At 42.3% G+C, this 26,319-nt stretch overlaps 1 long non-coding RNA gene across 1 annotated transcript; it reads left to right on the top strand.

Annotated features, from left to right (window-relative positions):
• Window positions 1–26,319, top strand: LOC146026466 (uncharacterized). Its single transcript, XR_014454462.1, has 4 exons — window positions 1–694; window positions 19,031–19,158; window positions 23,912–24,025; window positions 24,832–26,319. It is a non-coding gene; the product is annotated as an uncharacterized LOC146026466 (long non-coding RNA).

A 26,319-nucleotide genomic window follows, 5' to 3' on the forward strand; every position in this document is an offset into this window, starting at 1 on the left:
GGGACGCAACATGAGCCTCCCCCTGGGTGATTTCAGCACCATGGACAGTGCACGCAACATGAGCATCCCCCTGGGTCCTTTAAGCACCATGGACAGCGGACGCATCATGAGCCTCCCCCTGGGTGATTTCAGCACCATGGACAGCGGACGCAGCAGGAGCCTCCCCTCTGGGTGATTCCAGCACCATGGACAGTGGGCGCAGCAGGAGCCTCCCCTCTGGGTGATTCCAGCCACATGCACAGAGGACGCGGCAACCGAAGACCTTGCTCTACATGACATGGAAGTGACAGCCCTGTATAATAACCAGCTGATTGACAGGGAAATGCTGGGAATACCGGTGGGATTGGGGGGTTGGTTTATGTACACGTGAAATGCTGGCACGTCTCCCTGGATGTCCTTATTAATGATTAGCCTATATGTTTTATGTCTGTGATAGGGTGATTAAGCTCTTAGCTCAGAGGAAGGGGCAGATCTCTCAGTGTTTTCAATATTGTTTCACTTCATTGGACAAATCCTAATGCTGGGGGAGGGGAGGACACGGCAGCAGTGCCATTTGCTCATGTTTTCTGTCTTCCGTGGATGTGGGAGCAGCTGCACATAACGGGGGGAAACGGTTTCAGCCTTATCCCTTGTGTTCGTAGAAGCTGCTGAACCCTGTATGCAACACTCGGATACAAGAATGAAGAATCCCTGAGTGAGTTGACCTGCGTTTTTTTATCTTGATACATTGTCATTTTATTACCTAACCAACCATAGTGTTATTTAAAACACTTAATTCTCCTACTATACCTAACTCTCCTTTTCCATTGTTCATTTAGGCGTGTAGTTAATATTAATGACACAGATCCACATCTGTTATTATTGCCCATCAGCCCCTGTTGTATTTCTGTGTAGCATTATGCCTACTACATACCACCTGCCCCTTGCTTCATGCTGTAATGTTGAATGTGTGCAGCTATAAAGGTTATACCCCATCAAACATTATTGCTGTGAAATATTATCAAAAGGGAAAAAAGCTAAAAATCTATGCTAGCATTAAATAATTCTTACTTGTTATATTCTGATGTGAAAATTTAAAACGGAGGTACTGTATATTTCATGTAGTAGTGCTATATAATACGTACTAAAGGAGAAAGGTAGGGCAATGGACAGGGAGGGAAGTATGGGAAAGTCTCATATACCATGAGCTCAGATATCTGTCTAGCAAGCCACAACATATCTCATTTCACTTGCTGACATTTTAGGGTTACACAAGTTGAATTACAAACTATATAGTGTTATTATACAAACAATAGTTTGCTTTAAAGGAGGGCTGTATTGATTCACTTGTTCTTATATAATATCATGCCATGCTTGATTATTTTTATTGTCAATTTTAATGTATTAAGCTTTTTTTCTCTTGTATAGTGATTTTTTATGCATTTAATATCTGCTGATCATCCCTGTATCCCATTTTAAAGAGGAGTCTTGTCAGCTGATTGTTCACAGTATCATAAAGTATACAGAAGACAGATGTGCTGATCTTAAGGAAGATTGTAAACTGTCCACACATACAGTGTGATTTTGGTTAGTGGTTCTACACATCACAGTAACACTGCCATAATGTGTTAAGGGGAATGGAGACAAGATGAAAGCCATAGACTGATGGCTATATCATGGAATGAACAGTTTTTCCCTCTGCACAGAGCAGTAATGTACTAAAAGGCACCCTGGGAAACTGCATCTCTATATAAAATTAAGATCATTTATCAAACTTGTTTTTTTTTCTGTCTCTACCATGTTATTTGCTGCTAGCACATCCCTAAAGCCAGGTGTATTATGTGCACTATTAGATGTTTGAAAGACACCATTGTATATTTATGTGGCTATGATACTGTAGTTGTATCCATTTGTGTCATTATATAACCCAACACGTAAGTCCGGTTCTAATCATGCAGGAAAGCATTAAAACATCTTGAATACTACTAATTTCTCTTTCTAGCTCAATATTTTTTGCTTTTCTGTCTATGAAGTTGAACGGAGCAGAAAGCGTCTGACAGGGCTTGATAAAGAAATCATTTATCCTTATAGTATATAGTCAGGGGGCTTTTTACCAATTTAATGATAAATGCCCTGAAATCTAACCTTCCTTTTTCACAGCAAGCTATGAAATGATTTCTGTTCTATGAGGAACCACATGCTGGCACAGCTGCCTCAATAAGTACTAACCCTTCACTGCTACTAGTAATGAAAAATGTTTACACTGCCAGGTTTCATCCCGGCAGTGTTATTGCAAAAGCATATCTTAGGTCATGCATGTACACTGAGAAGGCCAGAGAAGGGGGAGGGATCCAAATAGATCCCTCCTGGCTTCCATTCGCACAGGAAGGAGTAGACAAATGCCTTCTGAAGATGGCGTTTGATTCTGCAGTGAAGCTCCAAAAGCTTTCAGTCAATTATAGAATTACAATGTCCCCAAGAACTTTATTAGAACAGTGATCCATACAGTATCATCCTCTGGCCATTCTGCATATAACAAGTTAAAAATGTTGTGCATGAACTGTACCAAATGCAGATTTCCCATGATCACTGCTATACTGTTAATTGGGGCTCCATGCGTCAACTGGCAGCTCACATAATGTATGTGCAGACGAATCATTGGAGACTTTGGCTCTCGGATTGCATTCTAAGTATATGTAGTATAACTGCATCCTGAGAGAGTGTTACTGTGTGTATTTCTTTAAAATGCAAAGGGGGAAATTTACTAAGATGTGTATTCTACGTCACATGTGATGTTGCTATGGGCAACCAATCAGATCCTTTCTACTATCTTCTAGAGGGTGCCAAATAAATGAGAAGTAGATTCTGATTGGTTGCCCATAGCAATGTGTATTCTACTTCACATGTGATTTTGCTATGGGCAACCAATCAGATCCTGTCTACTATCTTCTAGAGGGTGCTAAATAAATGAGAAGTAGGTTCTGATTGGTTGCCCATAGCAACATCACATCATAGTTTCCATGGCGGATAACGGAGCTGCCTTCTAATGCTCAAATAGAAGGTCCACAGAATAATTATATATATCTCCGTGGTTTCCTTTTTCTTAAATAGGGAGAAACCACAATCGCTAATTTTTGGACAAAAGTGGTGTAAAATAGAGTTATCAGTGGTGGATAAATAGATCCCCCTGTCGTACGTGTACACTAGAGATGTCTAAACGCTATCCAGTCTTTAGGTTGACAGCAATAAGGTCAACAAGTCAATAGATTCACCACTCTTGGTCAACATGCTTTAAGTTGACATGGTCAAAAGATCAACATGGTCAAAGGGTCAACATGACAATGGTCGATATGGTCGACCTGAGTTTTTCACAATTTTTTAATTGTTTCTTTTTAATTTTTTTCATACTTTACCATCCACGTAGACTACAATTGGGAAAGGGAATCTGTGGCTGATGCAATGTGAAGGGACGTTGTACACTAACCAGGGAAGGGGGGGTCCATGTGCTACAAGATAGGAATTGACACCCCAAAAACCTATAAAAAAACTATTGTTGACCTTTTCATATGTCCACCTTTTTTCTGTGTGAATCTTGTGCATGTCGACCTAATGAACTAAACCCGTCCAACAAAAGTCTGCATTAAGAGATTCATAAATAGGTGCAAACCTTATAAACGTGGAAATCCGCATGAGAAACCGGCACTTTAATAAGTAGGCCTCTTAATGTCAGAGCAATACCTACAGGTGTGACATGACGTGCTGCATTTCCCATACATGGTAACCGGAAATACAACATGTAACAATGCTACATCCAGCATTCCCTGACCACTAGGGTGCAGAGTGGAATATAAATAATTGATCTGTAGGTACACACCCTGTGTGCCCTAAGTCCGTCCTCATGTTCTATTCCTACTGTACTTACAGTATAGAACATTCTGTACCTTCTCCAGCTGTCACAAAGCATAATGTACACTACTGTTGCTACATGACACAATTCATCTCCAACTCTGGCGTCTTTTGATTTATTTTGTATTCTTTGAGTTTGTCCTTGCTGATTAAACAAAATATGTCTGACTTACAGAACACGCTGGCAGGGAATGTGCCACCTTTTATATTCTTGTGCCCCAGGGGTAGAAGCATACCATGCATAAGTGTGCTGGGTGTTTGCTCTCAGTGAGCTTCTCTGAAATGCTGTATATTCTGCTCAGTGCCAGTGTGGTATAACAGATGGCAGATGTGCCTTAGCTGCTCTCCAGGTATAAAGTATAACATGCATGGCACTGTTACTACTGACTGTCATCATTTACTATGAAGAGTGGCACTCAGTTTTTGTGTTGGGTTATGTATCATTGCAGTATCATCCTGTGTAAGTAGTTAAATGGTAAGAGTATCACCGTATTGCTGTTAAATGATTTAAACACATTAATAAAATCTACTATATAAAATATACTACGTTATGCAAGCAGTTCCTATCAATTATTCATTTACTTTACTTTTGCATAAAAAAATCAATCATACTAGGGCTCTGATTCAGAGGTGGATGCAGTGTATACAGCCCTATGGGCCTAATTCAGACCTGATCGCAGGACAAATTCGTTCTCAAAATGGGCAAAACCATGTGCGCTGCAGGTGGGGCAGATGCAACATGTGCAGAGAGAGTTAAGTTTGGGTGAGATATATTGTTTCTGTGCAGGTTAAATACTGGCTGCTTTTTTCTTACACTGCAATTTAGATTTCAGTTTAAACACCCCCGACCCAAATCTAACTCTCTGCACATGATACATCTGCCCCACCTGCAGTGCACATTTTAAAAACAAAATATCCTTGCGATGAGGCCTGAATTAGGCCCTTTGTGTAGGCAGTTCTGTGTGTAAATATGCTAATATGGTAGGAGCTGTATTGTGTAAGCAGATGTCTCATGCAAGCTTCTGTGATATGATGTAGCATGTAATGATGCAGCATTGGATCATCTAAGAAAATATTGGGCCATCTGAGTAACCTTCAGATAACACAGTACTGGTGAAGCATTTATTCTGTAGGGGTCAGAAAATCTGCATTGGAAGATGCTGACCCTAGCCTTAGGATGCCTTCAAAAATGGGGACTAGAAGCCAGCATTTTGAAAAACGGTCCCCATCATTGCCCCCACGCAACTGCCAAAAAGACCACATGAAGTCATTCACGCTGTGGCATGGAGGCACTGCCAGTGATCAGAAGGAGATCTACAAATCCACAGTAGAGATCCTGCAAATGTGCACATATCTCACAATCAATGTTATCCCCAAACCATTGGGGTTGTGTACAACACGGAATCAGGCTTAACTCAACCACCTGGAAAATTAACAATGCTGAAAACAACAAAGTCTGTACAGTTTCAAACCTTCAGACACCTGATATTTGTAAACCAATCAGAACGTTTAAGTTTACCAGTGACTATAGTATTTTTACAACAACCGGAATTTCCTGCAATTCTGCTGTGATGCAGAGGGTTTTTTTTGCTGGTGGGCATATCAACGATTCAGCAGGGTCACTTAGAATCCAAGGTCTCATGGTGCCCATACACGCACCGATTTTACTGTACTATGCGTTTTTGACTGTACAATGGTTCTATACAATTTACCTGCCATAATGCGATGCGACGTGTATTTTGATGCGTGCGATGCGATGCGATTTACCCATGTTTGTACTGTTAATTTTCAAATGTAGTCTAAAAAGTACGTGCTGCACATAGTTTTTTGGACATACAATATCGGGCTCCCGGGAACGCGCATCGCGTCACATCGCAAACGCCCATAAACACACCACGATTATTGTACATAAGATGCGTTTTGTACTTAAAACAGGGCCGTAACTAGGGGGGGGGCTGGGGGGGGCACGCACACCGGGCGCTGGAGGCAGGGGGGCGCTGGAGGCAGGGTGTCGCTGGTGTGAGCAGCGGCAGCAGCGGGGAGCTAGCGCCGCAGACATAGATGTATGTCTGCGGCGCCGCTGCCACATCAAAGATGGCCGCCGCCATGAAACAACAGACAGACACTAGAGGTGCGCTTGACCTCTAGTGTCTGTGATAAACACAGTGCACGCCCAGCGATACGCGCTGGGGCTGGAGTCTGGACAAGCCCTGCCTGTCTCTTCATGGGGGAAACTACATCTCCCTCCTCCTGCAGCAGGCACCCCCTTCGCCCTGTCCCTGGATCCACTGGCTACCTGGACACCCTGCAGCTCCCCCCACAAATTGGTGAGTGCCCAGGGATTGACCCCCCTGTACTCCCTTCCCCCATGTGTGACCCCTGTTACCCCCTTCCTCTGTGTCTGTGACCCTATCTGCCCCAATTTCCCTGGTGTCTGATCCCCTCTTCCCCATATGTGTGTGTGTGACACCTTTTACCCAAATTAAAATGTGTAATGGGCATTACGGTGTGTGCTATAAATTGTAATGGGCATTACGGCATGTGATATTATGTGTAGTGGGCATTACGGTCAGTGGCATTATGTGTAATGGGCATTACAGCATGTAATATTATGTGTAAGGGGCATTGCAGTGTGTAATATGCGTAATGGGCATTAGCGTGTGTGGCATATGTAATGAGCATTACGGTGTGTGTCATTTTGTATAATGGGCATCACAGCCTTCGGCGCGCACTGTCCCAGTTTAATGTCCCCCTTCTGCTGTCTATAAGCACACATAAATGGCTTCTGATTAATGTGTACTGGGCATTACGGTGTGTTCTATAATGTGAATTGATACTACTATGTGACCACACCACTCCCCCCTCCCCCCAAACAAATGCCCTAAATTTTTAGCGCGTGCCTTCGGCGCGCACTGTCCCAGTTTAATGTCCCCCTTCTGTGCTGTCTATAAGCACACATAAATGGCTTCTGATTAATGTGTACTGGGCATTACGGTGTGTTCTATAATGTGAATTGATACTACTATGTGACCACACCACTCCCCCCCCCCCCCCCAAAAAAAAATGCCCTAAATTTAGCACACATAAATGGCTTCTGATTAATGTTTTTCTTTCTGTGCAAAACCAAATGCCAAATGTGTGCCTGCTTCTGGAAAAAAAATAAAAAAAATATTTATATATATATACATATATAAATCCAAGAGATCCACACACAGTAGTGTAGAAGCAGAGCACTCGCCACAATCACAAATCAGCCTTGTGATAAAAGCAAAAAAGTTTTTAATCCAACTGGGTCAGCACCGTAATAAGCAAATAAGCAGTATATAAGCCCCGACGTTTCGGTCCCAACATGGACCTTTATCAAGGAGCGTTTTTCAAAGAGAAGTCACATAGTCAACGGAGCAGGAACAGCCTGGATACAGACAGGGTCAGCCTGGCTGACCCTGTCTGTATCCAGGCTGTTCCTGCTCCGTTGACTATGTGACTTCTCTTTGAAAAACGCTCCTTGATAAAGTTCCATGTTGGGACCGAAACGTCGGGGCTTATATACTGCTTATTTGCTTATTACGGTGCTGACCCAGTTGGATTAAAAACTTTTTTGCTTTTATCACAAGGCTGATTTGTGATTGTGGCGAGTGCTCTGCTTCTACACTACTGTGTGTGGATCTCTTGGATTTGTATTAAGGGGCATGCTATTGCATGTACCTTTTGCTGGGCACCCCACCGCTGTCTATATTTGGGTGAGAGTGCGGTCTTTCTCTGTTTTCTATATACATATATATATATAGAGAGCAAGGATGTAGGAGCGGCACTTCAGCAAATAAATATACAGGTAGACTTGTGCAATTTTGCAACGTTTCGAAGTCTTTAATCCTTCGTCGTCAGGCAGAAATACAACAATAGTTACAAAGCTCACCTTATATCCCCCCCGTGAAATCAGACACTCCCACGTGCACGGACAGACGCCGACGGTCAGACTCACCTAAGTGACGTCACCAACCATGGCCCGTTACCATGACAATGGGTATAAGCAACCGCCGCCAGTAATCAACTCAAGCAGCCCGTGATCATCTGTCAGACGCCAGCTAAAAGCCGTGTCACACAACTGATCCCGACCGCTATGAGAGAAATTGACAGACGCGGTCCCAATAGTGCATAAAATATATTTAAAAACAAAAGCAGGACAATGTTACAAAAAGTATACAATAAGAAATATTATACATACAAAATGCAATATCATGTTTACAAGAACGTCATTCACAGACGCAGGAGCAAATTACCATAGAAAAAAGAGAAGGGAGCTGGTGTGCACCATATATATAATAGAAAACATCAAAAGATCTATGCAACATAAAATATTATATCAATCATTATCCTCAGGTCAAGGGATCAATAATGACGATTTAAAGAAACATTCTCAACCCAAGATGCTCATTTAAGCCTCTCGGTGTTTGGGTGCCAAGTCGGTAAATCCAACGTGTCTCACATTTTAATAATTTAGCTGAGCGATCTCCCCCACGTAAAGAACTAGGAACATGGTCAATTATAATATAACGTAGGGTAGCCAGACTGTGTCCGGCCTCTAGAAAGTGCCGGGCCACAGGCTGATCACCCACACCAGAAGAAATAGCATTTTTAATGGAATGTCGATGTGTCGCCATTCTCTCCCTCAGTGTACGGTCGGTTTTCCCGACGTAACTGAGTCCACACGGACAGGTAATCAAATAAATAATGTATTTAGTGGTGCAAGTCACTCGATGTTTAATGGGTATCCTGCTACCATTAAGGGGGTGACAGAAAGAATTGCCAGTTATGAGGGCTCGGCAGGTAATACATTTTAAACATTTAAAGCAACCCAATTTAAGAGGGAGAAATGAGAAGGAGGGATGACTCGAGTCGAGGCCAGTAATATCAGTACGCATGACCTTATCACGTAGATTACGTCCCCGGGTATAGCAGGGCATTATCGATGTATTTTTCAAATTTAAATCAGGGTCGGTACCAACTACCGGCCATAATTTTTTACAAGTACGTTTAATGGAATTACTATGTATGTTAAAATGATTGATCCAGGGCATCTTGTTATTCTTATTTGGGGGTTTGTCCTTGGCGATTAACAAATTAGCTCTGGGAATCGCCAGAGCTCTTTCCTTCGCCTTAATTAGATCTTTATAGTTATATCCCCTGGAAAGAAATTTATTGAGCATGACGTCAATCTGGCGAGAAGCCGTAGCAGTCTCACTACAGATACGCCGTGCACGAATAAACTGTGAGAATGGTAACCCTGCTTTGGATGCATTAGGGTGAAAGCTAGATGCGTGTAGCAACGTATTACGATCAGATTTCTTCAGAAAGAGATTAGTACTGATGTTACCCTGATGCAACGTCACCTCTACATCCAGAAAATTAACTTTATTATCATCGATGGTGTGAGTGAATTTAATAGGGCAATTAGTGTCATTGTGAGACTTGATGACGGTCTCAAACTCCTCCTGTGAGCCTGTCCAGATTATAAAGACGTCATCTATATATCTGGCATAGAATTTAATCCGTCCAGATATATAGTCGTCAGTGAAAAAAATTTCACGTTCGCATTGCATCATGTAGGCATTGGCGTACGATGGGGCCACTGAGGACCCCATCGCTACGCCAGATACCTGAAGGAAGAATGCCCCATCGAATAAAAAGTAATTTGAGGTGAGTAACATGTGTAGAAGATCACAGATCAAATCAACATCGGGTCCAATATACAGTGGATTTCCAGTAATCAATTCCCTAACGGCCTTCACCCCCGCTGCATTAGGGATGACAGTATACAGGCTGGTTATGTCAACACTGCATAACCAGCTACCAACAGGGATATCATGTACCGCTTTCAATTTATTTAAAAAAGAAGTAGTATCCTTAAGATGTTTGGGGTGTTCAACTATACAGGGCTGCAGAAGTGCATCTATGTATACAGATGTATTTTGAAACAAAGAATCCCTTGCGGAGATTATTGGTCGGCCCGGTGGCCGATCCATATTTTTATGGATCTTAGGGAGAGTGCAAAGGAGGGGTACCACCGGACATTTGGGCACAAGTGCCTCAAAAACTGTCTGGGTGATAACTCCCTCCGCCACAGCTCTCCCCAAGCGATCAGACAATTTTTTAGTAAACAAATCAGTAGGATCATTAGCAAGTTTAGAATACACTGAAGCATCAGCTAACTGGCGCTGTATCTCGAGCCTGTAAGTCTCAAGGTCTTGTACAACTATCGCCCCGCCTTTATCAGCGGGGCGAATTATGATATCGGTGTAATTGGACAGACTTTCCAGAGCTCGAAATTCAGGACCAGATAAATTTTTAGGATAAGCATCGACAGAAGAAGAGATGACATTAGCAACTTCAGAATTAAGCATACGGCTAAATGATTTAATGGAAGCATTATTAGTAAATGGTTCAAACGTAGATTTAGGCTGTAATTTGGACACCTGTGAGGGAACAAAATCAGCATTAATAAATGGCTTCACATTAACAGGTTTCACTGTACCCTTAGTCCCATTGAAGTGTTCATGTAGGCGGAGCTGTCGAATAATACGGTTTTTTTCAACTTCCCAGTCAAATTCACGAAAGTTGCTAGAGGGGACAAAAGAAAGTCCTCGGCCTAGTACTTGAAGTTCAGTGGTTGTAAGGGTCCTTGAAGATAAATTAATCACGGCTTCTTCTTTGATGCTGGCGGTCTGCCGCTTCTTCCACGTCCTGTAGCCTTGACCGCCCCTACGGGTGTAGCGGCGTCTGTGGGTCGGTTTTGTAATCGGGTTCGCACCCCTAAAGGGACTGCCGACAACTTGGATCGGGGATGGTCACTGTAATCAGAATCAGAGGTCCCTGGATCAGATGCATTATTATAGCGACCAGGTCTGCGTCGATGGAATTGTTGCCGTTGGTTGGTCGATTGATTGTTACCAACCCAGGTGTAGACACGATTTTGGTCATAATCAGCGATGACTTTAGCCAATTTTTGTTTTTTAAATAGCAACAAGTCCTGTTTATATTTTTCCACCTGTTTGGACAGTTTGTCAGTCCAGTTGGTCGTGGTATCCGCATCAAATGCAGCCTGGTTGCCTTTTTCAAATTCCAGCAGCTTATCTCGTGTCACTTTAAGCTCACGACTGGACTCCTCGATCACGAGTAGCATCAGGTCGTAGCTACATTTGTTCAAAACTGCAATCCATCTTTTGCAGAAAACACTGTTGAAACGTCCTATCGTAGGACAATTTTTGACCCGGAATCCCCGGGGTATACGTTTCTCTTTATAATAGTCACTTAGAGTTGCTGCATGATACAAAAAATCAACTTCCCTCTGTTTCAATTTGAGCCAATCATTGTAAGTATGTTCCAAAGGGCGAGTAGGAAGGTCATCACACCAGGGTTCCTTAACCAATATGATATCGGATTCCACATCAGAAAATGTAAGAGAAGTACCTTGTGTAATCTTAGCTAAATTAATAGCTTCATAGACATTGTCACGTCCACTGTCCATACCTCCTTCAGCCATTATAGCTGTCACTTTGCAAAAGCCAGGAGATAAAGATAAGCCTTGACGAGAATGGAGTATAATCACAGCATTCAGCTGGAGCGGGTGCTTTAGCCAAAGAAAGTCAGATACCTGGAGGATATCGGAGATTCTGATACAGTCCCACGCTGGGACCATATATATATATATAATTTTTTTTTTTTGGGGGGGGGGGGGGGGGGCACTAAATGTATGTCTTGCCCCGGGCACCAGAAACCCTAGTTTCGGCCCTGCTTAAAAAGTACAAAACGCATTCGATAATCGGTGCGTGTATGGTCACCTTCAGTGTTCAATGAAAGTTCCGTATATTCCACAATAGTAGGCAGATTTGAGACTCATAGATAAAGAAACAGGCAGAAATGATCCTGTATACAATATACAATCCGATCTGAAGTTTTAGATTTTTTAGAATCAACTCACCAACCAATATTCTGTTGAGAAGAATAGGTAATGAATATAATACAGTATCCAGGTGTTCTCCCAATATTATAGGAAATAAAGTAAAATAAACTCCTATTTGCCTACTTTATGGAGAGTGTATATCCAAGTGGAAACTGTTGGGGGCATAGTGACAAGATTTGCATCAGGACAGCCCCACCCCATGCCGCTCAAAGCCACAATTTATGGCACATGTGCCACAAAAATGCAATTTGTGAATTATACCATTAAGTCTCATTTCAGCCGGCTCATTAGGTAGCAGTGTGGTACTGTATGTTGAGGTGGTAACTTACAGTGGGGCTGAAATTGGGGGGGGGGGGGGGGGATGGGATATTAATGACCTGGCCCCAGATCATCAGAGTGACAAGCCCATTGGGGTGGGGGGGTTGTTACCTGGCTGCAGCAGCAGTGATGTCCTGTTGATGGGGACAGCATGATGAATACCCTAACAGACACATAAAGTATATACTGCCTACCTAATAAAACATTTATTACTGACTGTGAGTATTTAGGGATGGCTCTGGTCTTCCACATTTGCATGTTTCTGGATAAAGTGAAATCGAGCCCTCATGTAGTGTCCCTGTTGCTGTTGATTGGAATGTGTGTGGAGCCTTGTGGTGTGCAGAGCACTGTACACACCAGGGGTTACTGTGTAGGCAATGATCAGTCAAAGTAACTTTATCGATATATTTACAGCAGTCAATGTACAGCCATAATGTTCACACTGTTGCAATGAATGGCTCAGCAATGGAGCAGAACCTGTAGTGGAGCAGAGTTGTAGGCAACCAGTTGCTGTGCAGGAATCAGGAACATCGGTGATAGGGGTGAGGGGGGCATAGATGACATACAAGGATAGTGGGGATGAGGGGGCAGAATGAGATACAGATAAAGGAGCGAGAGGAGACAGAAATGACAAACAGGAAGGATAGGGGGACAAAGATAAGAAGAAGGAAGATGGACATATGATGTACAAATATCAAAGAAACGGAAATAAACTAAAATGAGGGTCAGCATGTGGGTTGTGGGTGCACAGTATTGTGACAGACCGAGCATGTATATGACATGTAGTTAGTTTGCTACCTTAAATAGATCATACATCACATTTTATTTTGAGTACTAGAGTATTCATGTAATGGTGTAATATAAAATATGCACAAACCAGCAGTGACATGTACAGATCCAGGTGCAATGGACGAGGAGAAATTGTAGCCAACTGTAGAAAGATGTGTGACATGAGGAACGTGACCTTTGTGTGCAGATATCACTCATTCTCCACTAACTGTTGGTACAAGACCCAGGACGCAGAATATGCTTCTGATTGATGTTAGAGGAATGCTTGCATTTGTACCTATCACTTCATATCACAAGCCTGACTGCTCTCGCTCCGGCTGCACTGGGTAAGAGCTCACCAGGGACCCGGGAAACATTTAACAATTTCTTGTAGATCTTTTAAAAACAACATATTGCATTTTCACTGCTGCAGAAGCATATTGTGTACATCACCGCAGGGATTCGCAGGTCAGCAATAACCAGGATGCTGACAGTTTGCGTTTATTCCATTAGGTATACCGCATGTATTTCTAGTTGAGTCTGGTATTTTTACATTAAGAAGTATGGGAATAATCAGTGGAGCAGTCAGTAGGCAGGACTGGCAGTGGCCTTTGGTAAACTTGTATTGAGAATGGGATCCGGATGATAGGTTGAATGTGTCTTGGTCGGCAATCAATAGGTCAATAGGTCGATCCCATATGGTTGATATGCACTAGGTCAACAGTGACAAAATACAGTATCGACACAAGCGAAAGATCAACATGGCAATGATCGACACATGAACAGGTCAACATGATTTTTTTACAATTATTTTCTTTTGTTGGACTTCTACATGCTTTACTGTGAAATGTGCTGAGCACATCGAGGCACCAGGCCCGAACCATGTGGAGTGAAGTGAGCCTTGTAGGGGTACATGTGACCCTAATGTGTTATCAGGCAAAGAAACAGGCTTCTTATAGGCGATTCTGCAAAGCTTATAGGGGATGTTTATGTTCCCGAGTTGCAACAGCTCCAGGCCTCCATATAATAGGCCGGTCCAGGCCTCAATATAATAGGCAGGTCTAGGCCTCAATATAATAGGTCTGTCCAGGCCTCCATATAATAGGCAGGTCCAGGCCTCCATATAATAGGCCGGTCCAGGCCTCAATATAATATGTCTGTCCAGGCCTCCATATAATAGGCAGGTCCAGGCCTCAATATAATAGGTCTGTCCAGGCCTCCATATAATAGGCAGGTCCAGGCCTCCATATAATAGGCACTGAGCAGGTATATTATTCAGGGAGGGTGCGAAGTAACCACTATGGGGGTTATTCTGATTCACTCGGAAAGGCACAATCACTCTCTAATGGACAAAACCCTATGCACTGCAGGTGGGGCTGATGTATCGGGGGAAATTTACTAAAGGAAATTTGTAAAAAAAATAGGTGTATTTGTATCCAGAAATACACTTATTTTTGACATTTACTATGCCGAAAATACGGCAATTCGTATTCGTAATGATGTGCTATCAATACGAATACGAATTGCTGTATTTTTGGGATAGTAAATGTAAAAAATAAGTGAATTTCTGAATACAAATACACCGATTTTTTTTACAAATTTCCTTTAGTAAATTTCCCCCAACATGTGCAGAGAGAGTTAGATTTGGGTGGGCGGTGTACTTCAAACTGATATCTATATTGTAGTGTAAAAATAAAGCAGCCAGTATTTACCCTGCATAGAAACAATAAAACACCCAAATCTAACTCTCTCTGCACATGTTACATCAGCCCCACCTGCAGTGCTCATGGTCCTGTCCATTAGAGAGTGATTGTGCCTTTCTGAGTGAATAAGAATAACCCCCAATGTCTGTATAAAATCATTCTACCTATTTTTTGGGGGCACATATCTCTATTAAGTCTTAATCAAGGGCCCGATTCAGACCTGAACACAGGGCTGCGAATTCACCTATTGCGCATGGTATGCTGTGCGCATGCATGAGATATCCGCGAGAAGGCAGCCAGCGATGGCTAGCCGTTGCTGACTGCTCGCAGGGTGATCCATGCCACCTTGGTGGGCACAGGTGTGTGAAAAAATGTCACATTTGAAATGTCCACAAATCACTTGGAAAACATGCAAAGTGTGTGTGTGTGTGTGTGTGTGTGTGTGCGTGCGTGCGTGCGTGCGTGCGTGCATGCTTGATCCCTAATTGGATCCTTTCTATGACATGATAAATCATGGTTAATTCCCTGAAATGAGGACAAAGAAGAGAAATAGATGGGGAAAATAAATCTAATCCAACCCCGTAACTTTAACTTCATTTTAACCAACCTTAAGGTTTGAGGAGATAATCTTTTTACCAAAAGTAATTTTTTGAATATATACTTAAATAGTAAGTGCAGTACTTTTTTCGGATATGTCTGGCAATTACAAACAGACTTATAGGGGTATATAACTAGCTTAAAAAAAAACACTCCCCTATTCAATTGCGTCCATTTTCAGCCAGTTTTGCCACCGACGCAATTTCCCCTATGTATAAAGTAAAAACGGCATTGTTGAAAAATTGTCGAAAATGGATGCAGTTTCAATTAAACACTATGGATTGGCTAGTAATTTGCGATCCAACCGCGTTTTTCAACCAATCCAATTTTTCCGACAGTCAAAAAATCGACACTTTAATTGAATAGTGCAGATGTAAATTGGACCAAGAAAACTACCAGTAATTGCAAACCCCCTTAGCAGTTAATTCACTAAAGCTTCTAAAAATGAAGAGAGTTGATGTTTCCCATATCAACCAATCAGATTCTGTCTATGATTTTCTAGGATGCTTTAGAGAAATTAGACACAGAATCTGGTTGGTTGTTATGGGCAACATCACATTTTCATTTTTAGAAGCTTTACTAAATTGACCCTCTCAGCATGTATAGCAGAGAATGAAGTGTGTGTGTGTGGGGGGGGGGGGATTTTATAGTAAAGGCTGAGTTCAGAGAGGCGTTCCAAAGCCAAGGCACATTACACCATGTCCCGTGAGACCATGCTTGTCATGGTAGTCACATGGCATTTGGAACCTCTGCAGAATTATATATTTTCAGTTACAGTCTGGAACAACAGACAAAGGGAAATGGTAATTACCAAGCTTCATCTTGTAGCCTGCCACAATGATTTATATTATAAAATATACTCAGCATTTTGTCATAGGAGGGTTTCTTTGCTGTTACCATTTCTGCAGAGTGGTTTGCATGGAGAAGGGACTGTATGTGTCAGCAAACATTCAGTTGTTATTTACAAAGCTGCTGCTTTTTAGTGGGTTTGACATTTACATTTAAAGGGCTTTTAACATTAAGGGGGAAATTTACTAACATTCCCAATTACGGCCTATCCTGTGTAAGAACAGGTACGACCGGGATCGGCCGTATTCGATCCGAAAATGCGAACTGAGAATACAGTATGGCTAATTTACTAAACTGATGCAGTCTCAGGATTTGTATTTTCCAAGGGTGAAGTGATTTGTATTTAGCTGCAGGGGAAGTTTCCCTGACAGCCATATACGGACGAGCATGAAGCCTGCACAGATCTATGCAGGTTTCTCTGTGTAAAAATAATAAAAAATAAATAAGTAGTAAAATAAAAAACTGGAGGTCCGCCACCCCCATCTCCCCATCTCCCCATCCACGAGCAAACCCAGCCCAGCTATTTGAGCCGGTGCTGGTTGCAGAAATACTGGGGAAGAAAAGTCATTATTGCTATAATCAGCACCAGGCTCTTGACACGGTCCTGGATCCCAAAATACTGGAGACAAAAGAAGTAGGGGTCCCCCATATTTCGGAAACCAGCACCGGGCTCAAACAGCCATCCGGGTAATGTCATGACTTTTTCCTCCTATATATCTGCAACCAGAACGGGCTCACAGACCCCGGCACTGGTTATGCTGGTTATTTTTCTTACTTTTACACAGAGAAGCCTGCACAGATCTCACAGCTAAATACAAATGAAAGGGTGCATTCTCAATTCGGATTTTAGCAGTACAAATGTTAGTAAATTGGACGACCACCACAGAACTCATGGCCATATACGACCGACTTCTATCGATGGTGTACTCATTCGCACACCCGAATTTGGCTGAAGTTGCGGCTGATGGTAAATCAGCTGAACGGCTGATCACCGCCGTAATTAAGATCAGATGGGTAAGGATTGGTGCATTCATTCCCATTCGATCTTTTCCCTCTTTCACTCATTATTAGTGCAGCTTTAAGTTTTTTAAGGTCAAATCCACTAAGAAGCAGAGGCTTGCAAAAACTACTGTGTCTTTAATACACCCCTCACAAATGTGCAGAGGGAATAACTTTCATGACGGTTTCATTAGTCATTTTAATTAATGTTAGTGTTTCACATACTGGATGTGCCATGGGGAACTTGTAGGTCCCGGACCGCATCAATTATTAATGGTCATTGTGATAGGCAAAAACATTGTCGGTTGGCTGCCATTCATAACATATGTGGGCAGTGTGGGAAAGTCGTGCAATCCTGCTTACCACCACATACCTCCAACCAAGGATAGCAGGTCATTTGCTTACATACAATAATTTTGGTGAAACATTTGGCTGTGAAAAGTGGAAAAAAAGTTGATACTATATTTAAGAAAGTATGGGAGCCACTGATTTATTATAATTATTATTATATTTCTTTTTTTTTGTATTGAATAGGCTGAGATAAAATGCAGACTCGATCATTTTGTACTCCTTCAATTGTATGTGTGGCGGTTACGGCCTCTCTAGTAGGGATGATTGAGACGAAGGGGTAATGTCCATCTTTTAGCTGACAAATGCACACAATTTGTAGATGAATCAATGGCACTAGCAAAACAGAGGGGACATTCATTTTAGGAGACACCTTCTCAACTGTTTGAAAGCTTGATGTCCCAGCACAAATGTTTTAGTAGGTGGCGCAAATATTCACAAACTATATTCAGACCTGGCACCATTGTGCTGTCCATACGGGATGATCAGAAATGCCGACGGTCAAAATACAGACGCCGGAATCCCGACCGCCCCAATGCCGACAAAGATCCCCCCCGGGGCCTCGCTACGCTCGGCACACTTATTTATTCTCGCCCTATGGGTGTCGTGGACACCCATAGAGGGACAAAGTGCTGGCATTGCGGCGGTCGGGATTCCGGCATCGGTATTTCGACCGTCGGGATTCCGACCGCTGGGATTTTGACCGCATCCCGTCCGTACTGTAGCTGTAATATGCCTCTGGGGGATTATTGGCCCTTATTCTAGTCTCTTCATTCTCCGGCGCATTCGCACACTGGTTGCGCCCAGAAAATTGCAGACGAGCTGTCTGCTGATGTCACAGGACGTCTGCCACCCGCCCGGTCCTCGGACCAGGATGCCGCAAGTCTAAGTCAGTAACTGGATAGTGACTTAGATTTGCGAGCACTGTAGGAATTGCTGGGCGGCGTATTCGCACACCCAACGGGCAGCATTACATGGCTCGCTACGCAGTGAAATAACTGTCAACCGCACTCAGGCCCATGATGCATTGCATTAGTTGTTACCCGTGTGACAAGATTTTTTGACAATATTACCACATAACTCCATGCATATTCAATTTTAAATGCTATTGACTAAGGTCAGCATATTCTCCAATGCTTGGGGCAAAAAGACAAACAGAAATTGCAGTAGAAGAGTGTTAGCCATTATACAGTAAAGGCCAGATATATCAAGCTTCAAAAAGTGATGAAATGGAGAGTGATAAACAGCCAGCCAATCAGCTCCAACCTGTAATATTTCAAACCCAGCCTGTAACATGGCAGTTAGGAGCTGATTGGCTTGCTGTTTATCACTCTCCATTTTATAACTTTTTGAAGCTTAATACATTTGGTCCTGTGAGCGTTAGAATGCTAGCAACTGCACAGAGTATTTCAGCTAAATGACTCTTTCGATGCATTTAGACATGAACAACTGTACAGTTTAGTAGTGTCAGCTGCCTTTCAGAAAGATTGTAGCAATAAACCATAGACAACTGTATAGAAAACAAAATGGGAGTAAAGCTGACAGGAACGTCTAATACTATCCTGACAGGCAATCTTCTAATGCCGTGTGTATTTCTTTGCAGAACACACTTTGATGTCAAGTTGAATTCAGGAGTGACTGCTGAGACCTAAGGAGAACTGATAGTGCTGCTCCTCATCATACGCCTTGCGTTTCCAGCCATCTGCTCTAACTTGACCTACAGTATTTGTGGTATGACTCATTTCTGCTAACAGCTATCATGTATCTCTATTATAGTACAATGCAATTACCCAATGTCTAAGCCCAGTAAAGAATCCTATTAGTTTCTTAGACAAGCGTGTATAATCATTGGCGGCAAGGACTGGTATCTGACTCTGAGATATATAGTTATCCTGCTTTTATTATTGTTACAGTAAAGCCATATCTCCCAACTTTTAGAAGTCCCCAGTCGTAACTCTGGCCGGCCATGCAGGGGCTCGAAAATATCAAAAGGGGCTTGGCATAATAAGATGCCATATATCACAAAGTAATGCCCCGTTTTGACAGTATGGGGGTGTGGCCAGCACTGTAAAAGCTGCTGGTCATGCCCGCCCATCCCTCTTCCTCCCATGAATAGATGCTGTGAGCATGCGCACAGCATCTCTTTACCGCTGCTCTGCTCAGCAATGCAACGGGAGACAGGGAGGACTACCAACTGCCCTCAACCACCACCACAGGTCATCCCCAAAAAAGGGGATGGCCCCGTGAAAAGCGGGACAGTTGGGAGGTACAGTGAAAGAGCTGCTGCTTTGTAGCATTACTTTACTGCACCGGGGGTCACATGAGCAGCGCAGAGCCCTCGTGACCAGCAGCATAACCAGAGCACCTATCAGCGGGCCCATAAAAGGTGAGTATACAGTGAAGTAAGTAAGTAAGTTTGTGTCGATCGCATTTACCATTATAATTATGGGAAATACATTCTGGTTACTAAAAAAAATGCAAATTAAAGGGTTGGAGCAGTTTTTCATGAGATCTGCTCCAAAGGCCCTTTAATGCATTCAGCAAAAAAAAAAAAGTTAATAAATTGCCCCTAAACGAGAGATGAAAAGGCTCTGAGCCTTGAAACGTCGGCATTAAACCCAGAAACATACATGGAAAATGTGGGCCACAAAACTTGTGCTCTTAAGTAGTTCTGGTGATTTGCTTCTATTATAAGACACACGTGTATTAGAATCTTACTGTATCAATGTATGCCAGCAGATTCACTGCTTGCTGAGGAAAAGTGTTATATAGGCCAGATATCAGCTAGATAGGGTAATCCGAAAGTTAGAAAATTAGCTACAAACTGATGGCACTAAGGTGCATCCAAATATACCCCTGACCATAAGGGTTTGGAGACAAATGCAACTACTTCCACCACCAGCGCAACCAACATCCATGTGGCTCCACCTGTGCTTACCTGTCTTTCTCCAAGATATAGCTGCCTAGAAGAGAGGGTCCTGGAAGCCACCTGGACTAAGCAGCTTATCGGGAAGGAAGGCAAAGGAAAGTTATCAACCAGAGAAAAGACAAGTTATAGGTGGTGGCTCCAGGGACCTCTCTCTTCTACAAGCAGCTATGCTGACCAGTACTTGTCACACCTATCTTATTGGTAACCTTAAAGCAGGAAGCCCATGAAAATTCTATTTACACCTTATCCGTGCCATTACATGGGATGGTGCCCGGAGCTATGCCTGTTTCTGGCTGCCATACTTGTATTGGGCGCTGTGGATGCCTTGTGGCACCATATGAATAAATGATACTAATAATATTGATGCTTTATTTCCCTTTCCAATGCTTATAAATATAGATAACATGCTATTTGCACCTTACCTCTTTCCCTTACCTTTATACTATACCAGTCACACATCAAGGCCAAATCGATGCCTTCCTGTGCAATATGTCTATATATACACACCTTCATGGGACAGAGACGTCCATCGTGAAGGCACCGGGCAAGTAATATTTGGTGATTCAACCCAGTGGAGTGCCAGGCCCTTGGGACATATATATATATATATATATATATATATATATATATATATATATATAAATAATCAAGAGCCCCAACTGACTGGTCTCTATAACACTCTGATATGTGATGCTATATTAATTCTCCTGAAATCAGTTGTTGATCCTCACTGTAGATATGTCAGTATAATTAGTCCCCTCCACCACAAATCCAATCCTGTTATCCATTGTCTGAGATGATTAATTTTCTGGTCTTCTTAATATACAAAATTACTCATTCCTCTTAGTCATTCATCTCTTTAATGCCATTGTCAGTTAGATGATTGCTTCTCCTAATCTACACTAGAAACATGAGATTTGGAAGCAAAGTTTCTCTTTTGATGTGTATTTCTGCAAATGGGCCATTATTCTGGTTCACTCACAAAGGCAAAATCCTTCTCAAAAGGACAAAACCATGTGCACTGCAGGGGGGGGGGGCAGAAGTAACATGTGCAGAGAGAATTAGATTTGGGTGAGTTATTTGGCTTCTGTGTAGAGTAAATACTGGCTGCTTTATTTTTACACTGCAATATAGATCTCACTTTGAAGTAAAACCCCACCCAAATCTAACTCTCTCTGCACAAGTAACATCTGCCCCACCTGCAGTGCGCATGGTTTTGTCCATTTGAGAAGGAATTTGCCTTTGCGAGTGAACCAGAATAAGGGCCCATTTGCAGTCCAATCCACTTGCCAGAAGTCAGTGCTGATGCCACAGCCAATGAACTTCATAGTGAGACACCAACTGGACAAATCAGTCTAATTATTGATGCAAAATCAGACATTTACACCTAGCAACAATTTAGGTTTAATGTTACCATGCAGGAAACCATTATAATACCAAGTGGGTTTTATTCAACCTCAGACTTGTGAATTCCAAGGTTTAATAGAATTTTTTTATGGTTCCAATTTTAATAATATAATATGTAATTTCTATTGTGCTTTAAAGACAGTTAATTTGCTGATTGGAAGATAACTATTAGTCTGATATAGTAGGGCACACAAAGAGAACGAGAGAACTGCATAGTTGGGGCTCACTGAGCATAAAATTGGTAAATTATAAATTTTATAACAGTATTGTCTAATACAACTGTATTGTCTAATACAGTGGGGTCAAACTTCTGGTCCAGCTGTTGTGGAACTACACATCCCAGCATGCCCTGACACAGTTTTAGTAATCCATTATATAAAATTTGTGGCAGGGCATGCTGGGATGTGTAGTTCCACATGAGCTGGAGCGCCATGAGGTTGACACCACTGGTCTAATACATAGCAAACAGCAAATACAAAAATAGAATTATTGGAAACCCAAAGTATATGAACTTTGATTGATAGAGAAAAGGGTCACAATTGGCTATTTGGAAGGGTATGTGTCATTGGGTCAACAAACCATATGTTGACATGCATTAGGTCAACCACAGAAGGTCGACATGGCGTACTTTGACACCTGAAATAGGTCAACATGCTTAAGGTCAACATTGTTTGATAGGCCGACACAAGCATTAGGTGGACAGTGTCTAGGTCGACATGGGTTTTCACTTTTTTTGTCCCATATGTCGACATGGTCAATGGACACTGTATGGACATGGTCAATGGCCATGCGTCCCCTCGCATGGCTTGCTGTGCTCGCCATGCGGTGGGCACTATTCTATTCTCCCTCTGCACCCTAGTGGATGGTAGGGCTTGGTATACCGCCTGTCGGCACATGTCGGCTCAAATAAAAGTGAAAAACCCCATGTCAACCTTTTGATGGACAACCTAGACACTGTTGACCTAATACTTGTGTCGACCTTGTTGTCTTAAACTATGTCGACCTTCAGTGGTCAACCCAATGCATGACCCTTTGTGTGTCGACTCTACAACCGTATACTGCTTGGAACAGCTAGTGCAGGTGTGCGCACATACTGTAGTATACAGTGTGTCCACCAGGTGGCGAAAGTGAGGTGACATAGAAAGTGAATTGAGAGATACACTGACATAAGTTTTGCTAAATTTAAGAACATTTCTACATCTGAGTCCAAAAGTCAATGCTAAAGTATGTACCAAAAGATATAGAAATATAATTCGTAATTTGATATGTATTTATTAATGGCCATATAGTATGCTGCCTTTCTGTCTCCTTTAATGAGTTTAGGGTTAATGTAATTAATTACTATTCACAATCCACTCACAATTCACTAACCATCTAATGTGAGAAAGGCTGAGGGCCAATGTACTAAGCTTCAAAATTGATAAAATGGAGAGTGATAAACAACCAACCAATCAGATCCTGCCTGACATTTTTCAAACAGTCTGTGGCAGGTAGGAGCTGATTGGCTGGCTGTTTATCACTCTCCATTTTATCACTTTTGAAGCTTAGTGCAGCTTTCCCTGACCCTTCCACAACTCTGCGACAGATACAGGTGGATTAAGGCTGGTGCTGACATCACATGCCTGGGTACGCCTGTGATTTTTCTTTCACTCGTTAAAAACATCCGGTTACCACCCCCAAAACACCGACTTCCAGTCAGTCAAATTGCTGTTTCTGTCACAATTTTTCTTGCGCATGTGTGCAATGATCCTCACACAGTCATTCAATAATAAAACAGATTGTGAATTCGCACAGCAGAGAGCAAATGACTGCCAGCTTAGTGATTGGTGGATGATTCCAGCAATCAAAGAGAAGCATCCTCCTGCTGCTTCTGGCCAGCTTGCTGATTGGTGGATCGCTGGAGATATCCAGCAATCAGACTTCTGACAGCCAATCACTGTACGGAAGCATGTGGATAGACGATGTGGGACCACAGCTAGGGCTAGTTATGATTTTTTTTAGGTCAGAAAGCTAGCATTAAAATCATGGAATTCCTTTGTGCAGTAATGACTGTCGTAAGTAATTTATTTTCCAGCAGAATTTATCAGCCAGATGTGGAAATCGTTAGCCATCCAGGTATTTTAACTGTGTTTATTTGTTGTTCTATAGGTTTGATGGGGGATTGTTCGGATGACAGCTGGAACTGTAGTGATCACAGGAGGAATCCTAGCAACTGTGATACTTCTGTGCATTATTGGAGTTCTATGCTACTGCAGGCTGCAGGTGAGATATCAAGGCAAAGCAAACGGTCCTGTTTTACTTGTGGATACTAACCACATACACTATCAGGAGTAATGCTGTAGATAAGACGGCTTCAGGTAGATTCAGAACCACACTGCTGGGGAATAGCTGAAATATAACAAAAAAACTTTTTTATTGCAATCACAGGAAGCATACTGTATATTAGTCTGTAGACTCGGAGATAGTGTCACCTCTTAATATGGAGATCATTGGCGTAACTCCTAGAGACAATGGAAGCGCCAGCCTCTGGGCTCCCAGCCCTAAATGGGCACCTTTATATATATATATATATATATATATATATATATATATATATATATATATATAGCAGCACCTGTATGGTTCACAGTGGGGTCCAAGTGTGACTGCAGCTCTTCTGACCCAGATCCACCCAGCGCTGTCACACCGTTTGTTTAAGGGGAGGGAACACCAAATTCCAACTGGCCTCCTGATGACTGGGATGAACTTACGGCTCTGATGGAGATCCATTTATTTTATGGAGTAAATTTACTAAAGCTTCTAAAATTAAAAATAGGTAATACTGTCCATAGTAACCCATCAGATTGCGTCTATAATTTTCTAGGATACAGAAATATGATTGGTTGCTATGGGAAACATCACTTATTTTCCGTTTTAGAAGCTTTAGTAAATGTACCCCTCTATTTATAGGATAGTAAATCTTCATCACTAAGTGGATTGACTATCTCACATAAGTCTGCATGTAACTTATGGTATTGGTGGTGAGTGCATTGACAGCTGACTAAATGTGATCCTTATAACTTCTACAGTATTACTGCTGTAAAAAGGACGAGCTGCATGGGGAATCAGAGGAGGACCAATGTCATCCTGGGCACTCACACTTTCCCTGTCATGACTGTTCCTCGGCACATCTCGATGGAGTGCATCCTCCATATGTGGCACCAGCTTACTCCCCATATGGTTCTCCCTACATCATCCGGACGGCAGATACCTTGTGCAATGGAAGAGAAAGGGATTCATATACTCCTGTTCACTATGCAGAGGCTGGACCACTTCTTGTGATGGGGGGGACTCCCAGTCTTTCTAGGGGGCTACAGGCTCTCAGTACCCAGGTATGAACTGCAAAGTAACCACCTCAAGTCTCTGTGTCCTAACCTTGCCAAGGACATCACTCCGCTTCTCAGTGCCCATAACAGACCACTTTCATGGGAATTTCAGGAACTCTCTGGGACTTGTAGCATAATTGTGACCTGTAGGCATGGTATAAATAGGCCTACAGCACCATGTATATTGTAAAAGAGACTACAGTACTTTTCCACCTGGAAGGTTAAAAAATATTTGGTGGAGGAAGAAAACTTTGGCATCTGGAATTCCACCTTTGTCTGAACTAATACTTTGTATTTCTAGCTTGGAAAATGTTTATTTTGTCCTTGGGAAAAATCCTGTGATCTGTTGGCTAAGGTACTAATATTACATAGGCTGTTATATAGAAATTGGTAAAAGGTTACGAGTGACCATGGAGGTCTGCACATTTGGTGATGTTGGAACAGCCAAACATATGTTGCCGCGTATCACTAATCTAACAAAGATTTATTCACAATAAAGCAACACTGAGGCAGGAAAATGTCTCTTTTTCCAGTGTATTGATAGGCTACTGTATATTGAAACATTGGTTCAGCCCACAAATTAGCAACATACACTATGCAGACAAAAACAGCTAGGAGCCTGGGGCTGTATTGTGGGTTAGGGCTGTACAGTGGCTTAGAGTCTTGTCACTTCCCTGGAGGCCTAGTGGCTGCTCTCTTGGTTACACTCACATGCCAGTCCCTCCATGAAGCCCAAGTGGCTGATCTTTAGGTTAAGCTCATAGTCCTGTCTCCTCGTCGCAGCCCAAGTAACTCTTCTGTTGGCTAGGATCATAGCCCCGCCCCTTCCTGAAGTCCCAGTGGATGCTCTATGGATAAGCCTCACAGCCTTGGCTGAAAAATATTGGTTATGTGATTTTTTTGTGGCGATGTGAGAGGACATCACGGATACCCATTAGGTCCTTTGGTAACAACCACCAGTCAGCGCTCTAGGTGGTAGTGCAGGTTAAAGTCATTCATTGAAATCATACACTGTGCTCAATAGGGTTATTTCCTAGAACTCACTTGTTTTACAGTCAGATAAACAATTTATAATAAATTATATAATAAGGTAACTATGCTGTAAATGAATGCATTGTTTTCAAAGTCTATTAAAAATATTTTCTATTACACCATACTAAGCTTGAATAAACAGAAAAAGGGTAAATAGAA

This window comes from Crinia signifera, chromosome 8 (assembly GCF_055691185.1).
Source record: "Crinia signifera chromosome 8, ASM5569118v1, whole genome shotgun sequence".
Classification (NCBI taxonomy): Eukaryota; Metazoa; Chordata; class Amphibia; order Anura; family Myobatrachidae; genus Crinia; species Crinia signifera.